This window comes from Sebastes fasciatus, chromosome 5 (assembly GCF_043250625.1).
Source record: "Sebastes fasciatus isolate fSebFas1 chromosome 5, fSebFas1.pri, whole genome shotgun sequence".
NCBI classification, from domain to species: Eukaryota; Metazoa; Chordata; class Actinopteri; order Perciformes; family Sebastidae; genus Sebastes; species Sebastes fasciatus.
This window is the reverse complement of record NC_133799.1, coordinates 24175361-24191521: the sequence shown is the minus strand read 5'-3', so window position 1 is coordinate 24191521 and position 16161 is coordinate 24175361. Positions and strand designations below refer to the sequence as shown.

Below are 16161 nucleotides of genomic sequence, written 5' to 3'. Positions count from 1 at the left end.
CACTGGGCCTTTCCCATTTCCCAGTTTGTACATCCTCGATTCCTTTCCTCACCTCCTCTCCTTGCATCTAAGTCCCGCCCACGGAAGATGAGAGCAAAAGATGCGAGGAAGAGACGCGACGAGAGAGGATGTCGAGGCAATATGCATTTTACAAAGTGAGACATCCTCGCCTCGGAGCCGTCATTTTAAGGCAACGTCAATTAAATATGACGTGTGGCACAGCTGCATCAGCTGTCCATTGCCACGCCTCTTTTATACATCACGGGTGCCGAAAAGACCTCCGCAAAGGATACACTGGTGTACCCTCGCTTATAGCTCCTCGGGCATGCCTCCTCCCTCCTCGTGCTCGTTTATGCTGAAAGTTGCAGGGAAACACTGTAAACTAAACAAGTTAAAATTATGTAAAATGTTAATTGGTTGAATATGAAATGTTGGGGTTTGGGAACTACAGTGTAGACTGAAGTTAAAGCATTGAAAGTGTTTGAAGTGTTTGAAGAGTAAACAAGATGAACGTCTACAGACATGCTAGCAGCTCTGTGAGGTTTTTTATTAAAGGCACAGCAGTGCTTTGACCTAAATGCTAATATACGCTAATTAACATTAAACACAAAGTACAGCGGAGGCTGATGGGAATGTCATCGGTTTTGCAGGTATTTGGTCATAAACAAAAGGACAAATTATGGGACCTGATGATGGCGTTAGATGTTGAGACATTTTACTCAAACCCAAAAATGTCAACCTTATGGTGTCCTCTAAGGTTCTGTTTTCCTTGTTACCAGTTTTCAGTTATCATTTCCTGTTTTATTTTGGTATACTCACCTTTGTTTCTTGTTTGAAATGTTTCACTTCCTGCCCCTGAGTGATTGTCCTCTCCGTCCTGATTGTTTTCACCTGTCCCTCGTTAGCCCCGCTGTCACCTGTCCCTCGTTAGCCTCGCTGTCACCTGTCCCTCGTTAGCCTCGCTGTCACCTGTCCCTCGTTATCACCCTCCTCTCATTGTTGGTCTGTGTGCTCTCCTGTGTCTGTGCTAGTTCGTCTTATCTGTTTCAGTGAGCTTTCCAGCCGTAAGTTCCTTGTGTTTTTCGGACCAATCTTCAGTTACCTTTACTCAGATCTTGCCCAGTGTGTCTGGATTCCTTGGCCTGTTTTTGGACTGATTCCTGTGTACCGAAGCCTGCCATCTAGTAAGACTTTTTATTCATTACCTGTCAGTGTGTCGAGTCTTGCATTTGGGTCCTTTGTCTGTAGGCACCAGTTTGATACATGATGGTGCTATAAGAAAAGTCGGGATCACCAAAGTCATTATAGGAGTCATTGTCTGTGGATATCTGTACCATATTTTTGTGCCATTCCATCAAACAGTTCAGTGTGGATCAAAGTGGTGGACAGACGGACAGATTGCCATGCCTAAGCGCCATGCAGCTAGCATGGCTAAAAATAGTTGAAATGTCAATTGAAGTATAATGTAAGCGTTGAAATCCAACCCGTTCTCACTCCCAACTTGTTAAATGCCACCACTTAGTCAGTGCCCCTTGGCGTCTGATATCAATGTGTCTGTTGAGACGCACCAGGCTTTCAACTAACTCCAATGTAAACCCATCCAAGTCATTATTAGACGCTCAGGGCAACGGATGTAGTATAAAGAGAGAGAGAATGTCTGCGTAGCGCGGTGGGGTGGGAGGTTGAATGTGTCAAACAAACACAGGACTTTCATCTACCGCCGCTTTGATCCCGTGTGAAACCAAGTCAACGTTGACTTATGTAGTTTTATAACTTCCGTACCTTACTAACACCAGTTACGTAACAAACAGACCTATTTTACATAACAAACATATTATTTAACCCAAACCACATTCTTTTCCTAAACCTAACCCCTCTGCTGTGTAAGTAAACCTACGTTGGAAGTTTATTTTAAAATAACACTATGCATGTAGGATCCCAACAGACCAAATGTGGGTCAAAGAGTATGTTTGTGTGGGACAATGTGGGACACGTTACCAAGGCTGAGAGGTTGTCTCTTACTTAAATAATAAACATTTTTATTCTGCCCCTTATCTTGTAACATCTCTGTGCTTTGCCAGAATGCAACCCTAGATCGGCACAACTCTTTTTGAGCTAAATGTATCTTATGAGACTCACATGAACTGTGTCGCTTCATGTCGTATCCCCCCCGTGTGAGAATCGCCTTCCACCAACTTACTTATAAGTAGCTTCACAGTCTTTGTTGTAGTTGCTCTTCATTTTCTTTGCGTTAGTTTCCATCATATTCTGCTTAAATCTGCAGAGCTTTGCAATTTTCTCCCGTTGTGCAAAGCGTTGCAAAGACGGTGAAATGTTAACCTGCACTTGACCCACGTGTCCACAGTTTGACAGCAAACACAGCGCCGTGATGACAGCCTTCCCTGCTTTCTTCACAGCCATTGGATAAAAGCCAGATTTGAAAAAAAACGTCTGTCCAGCAGCGGTTTAACTTTTGAAAACTAGAGCCAATGAAAATGTGGGACATCATCTCAATATGTGGGACGTGGGACAAGGGATAAAAATGCTGTGCAGCCCCTCGTAAAGTGGGACACCTGGTCACCCTATATGCATGTAACGAGTGGAAACTGACACGCTGTCCATGACATGTCCAAAACTGACGCTAGGGGTACGTTGAGCATCATAGGGCGGCTGTGGCTCAGAAATAGAGCGGGTCATCCACCAATCGGAAGGTCGGTTTGATCCCCAGCTCCTCCAGTCCACATGTCGAAGTGTCCTTGAGCAAGATACTTAACCCCAAACTGCTCCCGAAGGCTGTGCCATCAGTATGTGAATGAGTATTTAGATAAGATCCTGATGGGCAGGTTGGCACCTTGCATTGCAGCCTCTGCCATCAGTGTATGAGTAGTGTAAAGCATTTTGAGTGGTTGTAATACAAGAAAGGTGCTATATAAATGTAATTTACCATTTACCATAGTTTGAAGAGTAGAGCCACTGACCAGGTGGTGGTATTTGACGAGTTGGGAGTGAGAACGTGTTGAAATCGGATAACTTTAGAATGTAAAAGTGTGCTTGGCTGGAGCTGAAGTGTCTATAAAATGTTGCATAAAACATCTAATTTTCCATTTCATTTAATGCTGCAGCCATAAAAAAAGTGAACATTTCACTCATTACAACTCTGATATACAGTAGCCTCCTGTGGCTTCAATTAAGTACCAGAAGATATAACAGAGATAGCGTGGAAGAAAATATTTTATCTAATTTCAAAGCTACTTAAGGGAAACTGGGAATATTGGGGTGGTGAGGGGTTTCATAGAGATGGATTCAGAGTAACATGTATATACGTAGCGTGAAATTAGGTTTTGGCAGCCTTAGCGATGTTAATAGCTGTACAGTAAGTCACAGTACTACAACTTCAACCTTCTTTCTATAACTCATTTCCTTCTAAATTCAGGTGAGGTGCTTATTGCTGCAGGTCATGTTTATGTAGAGATTTATAAGAGACAGAGATAGATAATAAGTGAGACCTTTCCCTCCTCCTCTCCACAATAACTTTCCTGCCTAAATGTCCACCAAACACCACAGAATGTCAGCCAAGATCAGGGATTTACTGTGACTCATAAACTGTGCTCGCAACGTGTTTATGACCACACGTGATCCCCCCCGCCTGCACTGTGATTCCAGGGCGATGAGACTCCCTGCGCCCCCCAGTAGGGACTCACGGTTTGGGTATGCCCTCCATGGAGACCCCCTGGCTCTCGGTGCAGAACAGTGGAGCCAGGCTGCCTGTAGTGGCTCCCCAGAGAGGCTGAAGGAGGGGGTATGGAGAGGTCCAGAGTTTAGAGGGTGGGGGCGGGGATGATTTGTCAAACAGATATGCAGCAGTTGAGTGCAGGTTTTGATCCAGCGTGGACACATCTGCTCAATACATTTAGCTCAATTAGCCACACATTGTTTATCGGACATGACGTTAGATACACACAATACCAAACCAGAGTGTTTTAGGTCTTAAATATGGTTCATGCATGTATTGGACATAAAGGCTTTTTGCCAGTTCAACTCAAAGGGAACAATAGTCAAAGAGTCTGAAGAAAGAGAAGTTTCTGCAGTGTTTGAAAGGCCCTGTCAGCACTTCTTCTGAAATGAAAAGAGAGACAGAAAATGAGGGAAAGACAACAAAAACACAGCTGGTAGTGTGAGATGAGAAGAAAAAAAACGTCTCAGGTTTGAGTTGTGAAAACACACTCTCGCTCTGCTTTGAATACCCCCAGTTAGTTCCCTCTTGTGAGGGGAACCACCAGCCGCCATCCAGCGCATTTACACTGGCACTTTGACTCCCACTCTGAACAATTCAGTTGTACTTTTACATTCTATTGTCTAGCTTACACACTGAATAATTCAATGGATGGATTCACTGGTTTTGGTGTGTGAAGCGGTCCGACCCACACACCCTTCCAGTAAGCAAACCCCGCTGACAGTAATTCACTAGAAGCTCACAACAGCAGGTATTCTGTACAGTCATCCATATTACTAATATTTTCAGGAGAAGTTGTCTTTTTTTCTCTCCAATCCCCATTTCTCCTTGTTTAAAACTATTTCCAATGCAGGATGTAAAGATCTCACTAAAACATTTTCATTCACTTCTCCTGCCAGCCTAAACTGTAGACGTCGGTCAGTTTGAGCATGTTTGGTTTCCTGGATTGGTTATTCCACCGTTTTTTGATCCTTGCTGGCGCTGAAGGGGCCGCTGACAGAGACAAATACACCGCTGTCCACAGAGCTGACATTCACACTTGTGTCCCAGAGGAAGAGGTTAACATCGTACACGCTCGGTTCTTGTAGAGATGACTCGGTTGGTTTATAGGCCTACAGAATGAGCATGTAAAATACAGCCTGGCCACATGACAACAATACTAAGATGTTTAAATAAGCCCTGGTGTAATACATTTTATACATTACATTGAGAATTCCTGTTATTAAGGGTTTTAAGCATCATTAATGGAGGCTATAAAAAGATCAGGGCCTGGTAGAAGACGGGATATGTTGCTCTTCTCTTCTGTGCAAACGTGATTACAGAGAAGATCCCCAGCCCGGCGGGATCAGCGAGTCCACGGCAGATTATTGTTTGAATTACATGAACATAAGAACAGTCTTTATCTCTGCAGGTCTGTCATTTGCCTGACGTGCAATTCTGCTGGTGGGTCATTATGTTGTACACAACCACATGCACACATGTCTGCACATGCGCACGGGCGGACGCATGCATGTGCAGGATGCAAACCACAAACATTCAAGCAGTGTCTCTCTCTCTCTCTCTAAATACCAGTAAATCTCATCACATTTGCTCATGATTTATCAACTTAATGTGGAACTCAATTTTGATCATGTGAGGAAATATGAACTATGATGATACTGCAGCTATCGTGCATATTTTTCAAAATAGGATAAAACCTTTTTTGGACGGAGTGAAAAAGCCTCCGGGTGTCCGTTTCCCACGAGAGAGGCTGACTGACATCCGAGAGCCGGCTTTGCTAGGAGAGGAATTGTCACCCTTCGTGGTGGATTGGAATCATAGACTGTATATATAGGAAGTGGACGTTGTCACTGTGACGTCAACAAAGCTTTGTGGACTGAAGTTTTGAACATGAATGTATGAAGAGAACTGGATACAGCGTTACAGGCGGACACCCCTTCATTCCGATCAGAGTTGCTCAGTGGCGCATGAAGCCAAAACTACCCAGTGATAAAGTACCCGGCTCATCCGCCGATCTTCCGCAGCCTTTGGGCCCATGGAGCAGGCGCGGTAGCGTTTCCTTTAGCCCCGCCTCCCAGCCCTCGCTCCAGCCTTGGTCTGGATCTCATTCACATGAACGGAGGACGAGAAATAACTCTGGATTTGTGCATTTTACAACTTTTAGGACCTAATGATTTAAATAAGGGTTATTCAAGTGTTCATAGTGGGAAATTGATTTACCTAAAAAAATTTATGGGGAAAAAGTCTTTTTGGGCCCAATGACATCACGTGACGGACACAGAAGTTGTAGTACCGCTGTTTGGCCACTACGAAAATTGCTCTTCCTGGGGGCTTGTTTTTGAAGCCTTGAGTTCATCATTTTAGCCGTCTCCCTCTTGGTTTTTGGCCGTCGCCATTCAGTGAGTCTGTGACTTGCCGTAAGTTGGCTCAGTTGGCTCAGTTTATGCAGAGGTCAGCTCAATACAACGGTTGCTATGGCAAAGGTACACATAAAAATGTCTGTTCTACTCCTATATTCTATTTTTATGGTTTCAACACAGATAAAAATTAAATTCACTTTTGATTTTGCCAAAAACTAAAGTGTTTTCCACATATCTCTTATTATGGTGCAGTGACAGATCTAAATGCAATCCTTGAGTATGTTGACGTTTAAATATGCTGTATCAATTTTAGCCTGGCTATATCAAACTAGCTTCGTATACACCCCTCACATCTATATGGTGGAGAGGTTGTGTGGCTCTGTTTAGCGCCACATTGCTTAACAACATTTTTTTTTTCTCTTTGGCAATTACAATTTATTGACCAAATAAGTACAGAAGTCTAAACAAACACCAAGCAGATTTTTTTGCAAAAAGGAATTTTAATTTTAAGTTTGCAGAACTTTAAACAGAAGGATTTCAGATCCTGCAGTCAGACCTGAAGAGAAGTGATATAACAGATTCATCTTTGCTCTTTAAGTGTCCCCCCCTCTCTCCAGCTGTCTCTCTTTCATCCGTCTCTCGGAGCGACGTGGCTGAGGTCCAGTTTCACGGGCTTAAATTGAATCAGGAAAATCAACTTCGTCTTCATCCTCATCTTTAATGAGAGAGGTGGAGGGATTTCCAAGGTGCTGCTCTGGCCTGTTTTCTTTAGAAAAGGTCTCACTGTTCTGGGAAGGAAGCCTGGAGAAGTGGATTAGCTAAAACCCAAAGGAAGGAAGAAACAGATATGCTGGACCACATCACAGTACGCACACACACAACAAACCGAAACGCCGGGGCAGAGAGGTGTTATAAGAGCTCTAAGGAGGTTCCTCCCTCCCAGCTCACAATCAAACGGGACCAGAGAGTAGAGGGAAGGAGGAAAATCTAAAACACATTTTCACCCTTTCGCCCTGACATGTGGAACCTGTACTGGGAGTGTTTTCTTTTCATCTGGCTGTGATGGGGCTCAGGGGTTTCTACAGTGTCCCCTCTGCCCTCTCCTCCCAGGAGGGCTGTGCTGACCTAATTATCAACCAGGACACCCGCTCGCTGAGAACAACAGCACCTTCACAGCCTCATGCTAAGGCTCCACCATACCCTCCACAAGCTAAAGTACGGCACCATGTCACCACCTCGCTAAGTGGCCCTGTGTCCTGTTGTGCTAGCCTGGATGTCTGATTGAACTCATGGTGATTCATAGGAATCTGTGACTTCCAGTAAGGTTATCTCCTCACATAAGAGTGAAATCGCCCTTCGTGACCAGAGTCTGTATATAAGAAGTGGACGTAGTCACCGTAGCGTCACCCATTGGTTTGTGGACTGCCGTTTTGAAGCCATTTTGGCCTTCACCATCTTGTTTTTTTGGAACCAGAAGTGACACAAGAGGGTCTAAGTACAACCGCACGCTGAATAAGACATTTTGAGGCAACCAAAAATATTTGATATTAACTTTCATGAACTGAAAACACACTGTGAAAGGATAAAGTTGTAAGACGAAAACACGGACAACGCCATGGTAGCGACCTGTCATTCACAAGCATCCCCTGCTATATGGTCTATTTGACTCTAAATGGGACCATCATTTACTAAATGAACATCATGATGTATTGAAGAGGACTTGAAACTAGCGATTGAGACCATAAACTCATGTTTACAATGTTTACTGAGGTAATAAATCAAGTGAGAAGTAGGCTCATTTTCTCATAGACTTCTATACAATCAGACTTCTTTTAGCAACCAGAGGAGTCGCCCCCTGCTGGCTGTTAGAAAGAAGGAGAGTTTGAGGCACTTCCGCATCGGCTTCACTTCTCAGACCACAGAGTTGCCCACTGTTCGTGATCTAATCAATTTTGCCAAGAGAACTGGGTTCAGTAGTGCATCTGGATTTGCACAGCTTGCTTTGTTTATTGTTGGGAAGCTGTTTCGGGGTCCTATTCATATCCTTGCACCAGTAAATGTTGCTGGATGGGAACTGAAAACTAGTAAAATTGCCCCCTGAAACCCCGTCATTCATCTTGCTCCACATGATCAATGGTGTCTTTCATTTGAAAGATCATGTTTGATGGATGCATCTCTAATAGTATCTGATTGTAAGTGCAGCTAGAAAAGAGAGGCAGATTAAAAAGAAGGATGTGTGGGCGTTATAAAGACCGTGTACCTGCGACCTCAGCTCCGTTGTCAACTGCCGTTGCTCGCTCACACACACACACACACACACTTTGAAACAAGGGTTTTCCTTTCCCCCCCTGCAGTTTCAGAATCCCCCCCTTGCACAGCTGAGAGTGTGACAAGCAGCGGTCCGCCGCCCCCGCACTGCGTGGGGTCCGTGTACCGCTCCGCTGTGCATCTGTGACACTCTGCTGGGTCGTGTCTCACCGATGGGATCCCCTCTCCCACACTCTCTTACCTTTTAGAATAAAGCTCCACATAATGACATTCAAACTTGTGAAAGGTTAGAGGGGTTTCGATAAATGTTTCATGCGATGAGCGCTCAGCTGTCGAAGAATAGTGGACCTCAGCGCAAAAATAGGCCTCTGATTCAATGTTTCTATCTGCTGTAAATGAAGAAATATTCACACCAAATCACAGATCCTTTAACTTTAATTGCTGAGATCTGAGAACACAACAACATTGCTGGAGACGGATCAACAAATACAAGCTGTGACACCAGCGGACAGTTTTTAGCCTCGCGAGCAGCGTGTTGGTCTGTCACTCGGTCTGTCCATCACTTTGGTCTGGACTGAAATATCTACACAACTATTGGATGGATTGCCATGAAATATTGTGCAGATATTCCTGGATCCAAAAAGATGAAGCCTACGAGCTTTGGTGATCCCCTGACTTGACTTTTAGTGCCTCCATGAAGTTCACGTTTGTGATTTTGAGTGAAATGTTTTGATTGTCCAATACTTTCGTTTATGACGTTTTACTCGCAAAACTAATGACTTTCCCATCAGCCTCAACAGTACTTTGTGTTTAGTGCTAATTATGATTATGACTATGGTAGTGAACTTGGTAAATCATACCTTATTATTACTACTATACCTGTAGGGTTGTGCAATAGCGTCATGGTATTCTTATCTTTATCTCTTATTTATGCTGTTTTATGCAGATCCTGTGTAATATGGGTAATGTGCAATATATGTTGTTTGTGGTTTACATTGGTATGTATTTCTCTGTTTACATGTTGATTGTTGTTTGTTTTTAATGTTTTTATTTATTGATGCTGCTGTGGAGGCAGCTGATCTTGTGCAGCACTTGAGTCCAAGACAAATGTCCCCAAGAGGACAATAAAGTGCATCTTATCGCATCGCATCGCATTGCATCGTATCGTATCGTATCGCATCACATCGTATTGCATCGTATCGCATCGCATCGTACATGCTAAACATCAGCATGTTAGTATTTTCATTGCGAGCATGTTAGCATGCTGACGTTAGCATTTTGCTCAAAGTACAGCCTCGCTGAGCTGCTAGTAAACAAACCCCAGGTTAGACAAACTTATTTGAAAGAAAAAAAAAAAAGAAAATGGTAAAATTATTATCCAAATTGTCCCTTATAGACGTGTATGAGTTTACAGAACAACTTCTGGGTTTAACTTTGACCTACCATGCTTACATTTGCAACCTGTAGCTACAACTAATATTCTTACCCAGAATCATAAGTCAGCTTTGTCTTCATCTAATAACCAGTGTATTGCTACTAGTTATAGTATCACAACATTACACCTAGTGCAAAATGATGATAAATATGTTATAGTTGCTAAATCAAACATTTCACTTGGTTTCATTTCTGCATAAATGAGAGACACACATTTTGCATACTAGTGTGTCCCTGTGTGGTTACGAGTGAGGCATCATGGGGTCTCCTTCTCATGGATTCTAATCGGAGACACCATAAAGATCAGCTAACCACAGCATGTCTCTCCTCTACCATAGCGGCGCTTTACTGACTCATGAGCACTGACAGGCTCACCACAGTGTAGGCAGGAGTAACCACAGGGGAGGTGGGAGGTGACAGCGATGCACGAGAGGGGGGGTGTTAACTAACCGTGAACTAGCTGGGAATCCCTCTCAGTCTGATCCGAAGACGTGTGGTGGGTTAGAGGAGATACAGATGAATGCACGAGGTGAGCTTCAGCAGATGGAGCTGGTGCAGAGGTGGACAGAAAGTGCAAACCCAAAGGTCAAAGATTTCTCCTCATGTTTACACTTTCTCAATAGTAAACTACAGCAAAACTCCCAGTGAGAAAGAGCCAGAGGGTTAGAGGAAATTTAAAAAAATGATTCTCATTCAGAAAAACAGTTACTGTAATCTCAGGTAAACCATAACCACCCTGAGAAGCTTTAATATAATGAGTGTGTTGCCTGATATTTAAAGATGCAACGGGGAAATTATGTAGAGCAACTACACTTAAGGAGATAAAAACAAACAGAACCACTGAGGGTTGGGACGGCAGTTAGAAGAGGAGGAGTCATACTGAAAGTATACTGCCCCTTTGACTGCCAGTAACAATCAGCTCAAGCCTTGTGGCCCTGTGGTAACAACAACCAGCCATTTTTTGACTGTTTGTTTGTCTTCTGGGAAAACAGCGCTGTTCCCTTACTGAATGCGTGGGCACCAGCTTACGACATTTGCTTGAGAAGATTTGGAAATGACGCTGCGTTTTTTTGTGGTAACTCAGAACAAAAACAACGTACATCCGGAAAAAGCTTCAAACGGATGCAGCAATTACAATATTTCAATGATCTTGATATTGCAAATATTCATAATGTGTATATGTCCGACCATATATTTAATTTTTTATATATATAGCATGACATTTTTCAACATACCGGTATGTCATTTTTTGCTCACTCCTGCAGAGCTAGGTGGTGACAGGCAGCTTAGTGGTGTTGTATGTGTCAGTCTTAAGGCCTGGGGGTACCTCTGAACCTCTAAAATGAGGTGAAATGAGTTAAAGGCAGTGTGGGGTGAACCTCATATTTCGAGGTCAGAGGGCTCATTGGAGCAGCAGTGTGAGTGCTAATGTGTTTGGGTAGAAAGAGACGTAGACGGGGGGAATGGGTCGTCATCTGAAACCGACCTTCTGAAAACAGAGCTCCCTGCTGACACGTGAAACCTGAAGTGCCTATTCAATTTAGTCACAATCACATGAACACAGACAGACAGACAGACAGACAGACAGAGAGAAAAAGAAAGAAAGAGTTAGCATGAGTCAACCAGGCTGTTAAAATTTCCACTACACACTCCTCCTCCGTAATATTCGGCGTGTTGTTGCACAGTGTGTGCATTTGGAGCAAACTCCTTTCCTGATAAAGCTTGCTCAGACGTCTGGGTTTTCGGCGTTCCGATGGAAAACCCTGAAGCTTCGTACTGCCCACCACAGGCGCTCTTTCTTCCCGGCTCCTCCCAGCTGCGCTCCACCTGACGGGTTTTCCTTCTCCCTCAGCGTCCAGACGGTCGGACCACGCCAAGAGCCAGACTGGAGCACAAACACAGGCGGGAGAGTAAAGGTTGGCAGGTGTATAGAGAGACAGCAGGGTGGAGGGAAAGTGAAGGGAGGACGGGTTCGGTTTGGGCTTGAATTGTACTAGAGCGTGGGAGGGGGGGAGAGAGGGGAAAAGATGGAGAGAGAGAAACTGAAGCTGCTTGCTGTTGTGGATATGAGGGAAAAGAGAGAGAGGGAAACCCAGACACAAACATAAACACTGGCGAGCACTTCAATGATTCCTCTCTCTGCCTCCCCCCCTTCCCTCACGAGCCAAGCATAAACAAATATAACATGGAAAGCATACATCTCAGAGGAACGGCAGTCTGAAGTGAATGAGAAAAGGGAAAAATTGTCATGGTGAGTTTTGTCGTTTCCATTCTATAAAAAAGACCAATTGGATTAGACCGCCAGACTGCCACTGCCTCTCCTCCTTCTCTAAGATCCAAATCACATCAGCTGTAAAACTCAAGTGGCCACCGAGAAATGTCACCCCCGTCAGACGTCTATCTGTCCCGCTAAAGTCGTGAACCTGAAATAGAAAACAGCAAAGACAGTCTCGTATTTCACCTCCATAAGACACATAAACGCTCGCACACACTTGAACCTCTGGTCATCTTTTGATGACCAGAGGGAGTATGAAGGAGGACTGCGACTGACAATAACCATGTCCTTTACCACACACACACACACACACACACACACACGCACACACGCACGCACACACGCACACTCTGGGTGCTTGGCTCTCTCCTTCGAAGACACAATGTCACAGATTACTGCGGCTCCTTGGTCTGACTGGTAATGACATCATGCCTGGGTCTGCTCCCAGAGATCCCTGCTGCTGGCACACGGCCAGCCCTACATCTGCAACGATCCCGACACACATACACACACACATGCATGCATGCGTACACACCACTATGTTAAGACCTAGCCAATCTTGCTCTCTCATTCTCTCTTGCATTGTGTCTCTCTGTGAGAATAAAGTGAAGATAGTTCCAGTCACAGAAAACGGCTGTATGGTCAGAAACTACACAGTGAAACATTGCTGCTCACTCAGGTTTATTTTAAAGCCAGAGTGAAGTTTACTCTTTCTTTCATTTTGTTTTACCAACACTTTCAGTTGTTTTCTCACTCAACAGCCACACATACGCTTAGCCACAGCCTCATTAAAAGCAGCAAGCTGACTAAACTGTGCACCCTGAAAATGGAAGAGCAATATTTTGGCTTTTTCATTTGCTTCCAAGCACAACTTTGTCTTGACTAGTCTCCAAGTGCAGCGTAGACTGTGGTGCACAGGAGATGACATATATCAACAACATAAAAGTGTGAAACCGTGTGAATGCAAAGGTTTAAGAGTGAAACTAAACTGCATATTAAAAGGCAGAATGAAAGGCAGTCTCAAGTCACATCCGTTACACAGTAAAAACAAAAGTCACATGAAAAAGTCCTGATAAACTGTGAGCTTGGAACAGAAGAAAGGAGATAATAAATCAGCAGCTGCAGAAGAGAGAAGAAGCTGCAGCTCCATGTCCAGAGTGGTGGTGACACTCTAGAAATTATACGTTATAAATGTTTACATTCACGGGCTGAGTTCGCTGGCCGCCGCTGGGGCCACTTCAAGCACAATCATCTTGGATCACATATGTAGTGTGGTTATAATTAGCGATATTGTACCTCGGCATAGTTATAAAGATGTTGCATATATCTTAATTAATGACTGATTCAATGCATCAACCCGGAGGGAACGCAAAGTGACATACCCATGATGTTCGTGACCTGTACAGTAGGAGCATGCTGGGTCTGGCTAACATGCTAACATGCTAAATGCTTACATCCTCCAGGGGACTTCAGGAACTTCTACCTTCAGTGAGGTGTGTGAGGACTTTCTGCTGTTTGAGACTGATGTAACGGTTGAGCCTCATTCAGCTCAAAACGGTTTGAATTTGAGGAGCGCAGTGGGACCAGAGAGGCTCAGTGGACTGGTTATGCTTTGAGAATAAACGAGGAGAAAAGTTGGACCTGGAGCAGATTGCGGAAGACATCATGGTGCTAAAGACTTGCTGGGTGCCGTCGTTCAGACTGGTGAGTACAACAAAACACTGAACTCTCCAAATGATAACTTCTTTGCTGCCTAGCAACGCAGTTGCGTGTACATGCTACGCTATGTATAAAAACCATAGAAATGTGGTAAAACTGTGCAGTCTCTCTACTTTGCTGTCATATGTGTGTTAGTGGCTGCAGCCTCTGTGGAGTTTATATTGTTTGCATGTCCACAATGTCTCCTTTGGTGTGATGATTTATTCTACTGTTGATTTAAAAAGATGTTTCGGGCACCGTTGTGTCCATATAGCTCTTTTTATTTATTGCCGATCATTTTTGTTTTATTGTTTGAGTTTTGTCTCTTTTCTGGTTAATTCTCATGAAGCTATACTGAGGAAAGCCGTTGAATATGATTGATAATCAGTTGTATGCGCTGACTGCAGAGTGTCTGTCTGTTGGTTTGGACATAAGGAGTCTTGTTGCTGATGCTGTTCCAATTGTGTATAAATTAACATTTAATGCAATTTATTTTGTAGCCTAAAGATGTTTTTTAATCCAACAATAGTATCATATATCAGAGTTGGATATATCACAAGTACTTTTACTTGAGTAAAATGTCTTTAAAGTAACAGTACTTTTACTTGAGTACAATATTCTACTACTCTCTCCACCTCTGCTTTTTCTGTGTAGATGAGTGTCCGTTCATAGTGTACTGCTGTAACCAGAGACAGATCTATGTGCTTTTACACCAGGCGGATAGAGTTGACCTGTGATGCCAAAGTACTTGAAGACTTTCAAACACTTCTTTGCTGCCAAGCCAGTCCAGGGGGTTAAAATGTGAGCAGCCTCTGCCAATTTCAGCTGCTGCCTTAAAGGCCAAAAGTGCCTTATGATAGTGATCAGTAATGCTGTAATCAAAAACCAATGTGGCAGGACGTGAGAGTGGCTTAAAAAACAAGAGAGTTGTGGAATAGAAGCTACGTTTAAGAAGTCTCTCCACCCAATAATTTAGTGTCCATATGTTCTTCATCTACAAAGAGGAGCAGTGAACCACGCAGCTACTTGGTTCACACACACAGTGGAAGTGTATCAGACGCTCTGCATGGGGCCTGTTCCGCACAATACCACACAGACAGACATAACAAACATGTCGTGCACACGTCTGTGCGTGTTTCCTAGGATATCTCCTAGGATATCTCCTTTGTGTAACTGTATGTGAGTTTGTTTGTGATGTGTGAGCGGTCCATACCACTGGGGTCAACCTGTGCCAGCTGCTCGGAGCTGATGGAGTGAGCCACACACATGCTGATCTGTGACCTTAAGACAGAGGAGAGGAGACGAGGGAGTGAGGAAAGGAAGGAGGAAAGAGGAAAAGGAGCAGCGCACCGGCTTTCCTCTTGTAAAGGTCATTTTGACTCTAAGCTGCTGCAGAAACTGATACACATCATACTACCCTGAAAGTTTAATACCGAGCGTTACAGCATACATCTACAGTAAGGCTCACTGATTTGAAGGTTGACATTTTTGGTCATCCGGTCAGAGCAAGAGACGTATAGTACAGCGAACGACACACAGAACAAAGACTTTCACCCAAGCCCCCAGGAAGAGCGCCAGGCTTTGAAGGAAATTTCCGTCGTGGCCAAACGGTGGAATTACAACGGATTCCGTGTCCGTCAAGTGATGCCATTGGGCCCAAAAATACTTTTTCCCATAGACTTACATTGGGAAAGGGACGTCTGTAACTCGACAATTTATTTTTAGGTAAATTAACTTCCCAGTACGGACACTTGAATAGCCCTTATTTAAACCATTAGGTCCTAAAAGTTGTAAAATGCACTAATAGCCGAATCCAGAGTTATTTTCCTTCCTCTGTTCATGTGAATGAGCCGAGACCGCGGGCTGGGAGGCGGAGTTAAAGGAAAACACTAGTACGCCTGCTCAATGGGCTCAATGGATGCGGTAGATCCGTGTGCTTTATCGCTCGGCAATGGAGCCATTTTGGCTTCATGCACCACTGAGAAACTTTTTAAGTAATGAACGGGAACCCACCTAAAATGCTGTTTCCAGTTCTCTTAATACATCCATGCTTTCACCCAGGAGACCGCTGTTCGTGTTACGCGTGAAACCAAAAGTAAACTTTGACTTTACGCTTGTTAAGTTTGTTTGTTTGTTTGTTTACTTAGATCCCCATTAGCTTTTGCATAGCAGCAGCAGTAACGTTACGTAAGAAAGTCAAGGGCGGTTGTTGTTTATTTACGTTGTTAGGTTACATTGTTATTATTTTAACACAAACCATGATCTTTGTTCTAACCTTAACCAAGTAGTTTTGTTGCCTAAACCTAAACAAACATTTCACAATGTTAATCACGTGGCATTGTGCGTTTCTGCAAGCGTGATACAAACTTTTTTTGTTGGTTCAGAAACGTCAA

The 16161-nt window shown here is 43.8% G+C and overlaps 1 long non-coding RNA gene across 1 annotated transcript in view; it reads left to right on the top strand.

The window, feature by feature from the left end:
- Window positions 1–1014: 1014 nt before the first annotated feature.
- LOC141768071 (uncharacterized) overlaps window positions 1015–16161 on the top strand; it is a 33323-nt gene continuing 18176 nt past the window's right edge. Inside the window, exons 1-2 of the long non-coding RNA XR_012593988.1 lie at window positions 1015–1184; window positions 13534–13774. This is a non-coding gene — a long non-coding RNA (uncharacterized LOC141768071). The remainder of the gene's footprint in view (window positions 1185–13533; window positions 13775–16161) is intronic.